This window comes from Gorilla gorilla, chromosome 10 (assembly GCF_029281585.2).
Source record: "Gorilla gorilla gorilla isolate KB3781 chromosome 10, NHGRI_mGorGor1-v2.1_pri, whole genome shotgun sequence".
NCBI lineage: Eukaryota > Metazoa > Chordata > Mammalia > Primates > Hominidae > Gorilla > Gorilla gorilla.
Window position 1 is genome coordinate 63,999,301 of NC_073234.2, and position 1,677 is coordinate 64,000,977.

Here is a 1,677-nt window from a genome sequence, read left to right on the forward strand (position 1 = left end):
GACATGAACAGACACTTCTCAAAAGAAGACATTTATGCAGCCAAAAACCACACAAAAAAATTTTCACCATCACTGGCCAACAGAGAAATGCAAATCAAAACCACAATGAGATACCATCTCACACCAGTTAGAATAGCAATCATTAAAAAGTCAGGAAACAACAGGTGCTGGAGAGGACTTGGAGAAATAGGAACACTTTTACACTGTTGGTGGGACTGTAAACTAGTTCAACCCTTGTGGAACTCAGTGTGGTGAATCTTCAGGGATCTAGAACTAGATATACCATTTGACCCAGCCATCCCATTACTGGGTATATACCCAAAGGACTATAGATCATGCTGCTATAAAGACACATGCACACATATGTTTATTGCGGCACTATTTACAATAGCAAAGACTTGGAACCAACCAAAATGTCCAACAGTCATAGACTGCATTAAGAAAATGTGGCACATATACACCATGGAATACTATGCAGCCATAAAAAATGTTGAGTTCATGTCCTTTGTAGGTACATGGATGAAATTGGAAATCATCATTCTCAGTAAGCTATCACAAGAAGAAAACACCAAACACCGCAAATTCTCACTCATAGGTGGGAATTGAACAACGAGAACAAATGGATACAGGAAGGGGAACATCACACCCTGGGGACTGTTGTGGGGTGGAGCAAGGGGGGACGGATAGCATTGGGACATACACCTAATGGTTGATGACGAGTCAGTGGGTGCAGCACACAACCATGGCACATGTATAAATATGTAACTAACCTGCACGTTTTGCACATGTACCCTAAAACAAAGTATAATAATAATAAAAAATAAAATAAAAAAAGAAAAAAAAGCAGTGTTTCAAAAGTGCTCTATCAAAAGAAAGGTTCAACTCTGCGAATTGAATGCACACATCACAAAAAAGTTTCTGAGAATACTTCTGTCTAGTTTTCATGTGAAGATATTTCCTTTTCCACCATAGGTCTCAAAGCCCTAAAAATGAACATTTGCAGATTATACAGAAAGAAAGTTTCAAATCTGCTCTATCAAAAGAAAGGTTCAACTCTGTGAGTTAAATGCACACATCACAAAGAACTTTCTAAGAATACTTCTGTCTAGTTTTTTTGTGAAGATAGCACGTTTCCAACGAATTCCTCAAAGAGTTCCAAATATCCACAAGCAGATTCCACAAAAGGAGTGTTGCAAAACTGCTCCATCAAAAGAAAGGTTCAACTCTCTGAATTGAACACACACATCACAAAGGAGTTTCTGAGAATGCTTCTGTCCAGTTTTTACGCGAAGATATTTCCTTTTCCGCCATAGGCCTCAAAGCGCTTTAAATATCAACTTGGAAATTCTAAAAAAGACTGTTTCAAAACTACTCTATCAAAAGAAGGGTTCCACTCTGTGAGGTGAATGCACACATCACAAAGAAGTTCCTGAGAATGCTTTTGTCTGGTTTCTATGTGAAGATATGTCCTTTTCCAACATAGGCCTCCAATCGCTCCAAATATCCACCTGCAGATTGTACAAAAAGACTGTTTCAAAATTGCCCTATCAAAAGAAAGGCTCAACACTTTGAGTTGAATATACATATCACAAAGCAGTTTCTGAGAATGCTTCTGTCTTGTTTTTATGTGAAGATATTTCCTTTTCCACCACAGGCCCCTAAGCGCTCAAAATCAAC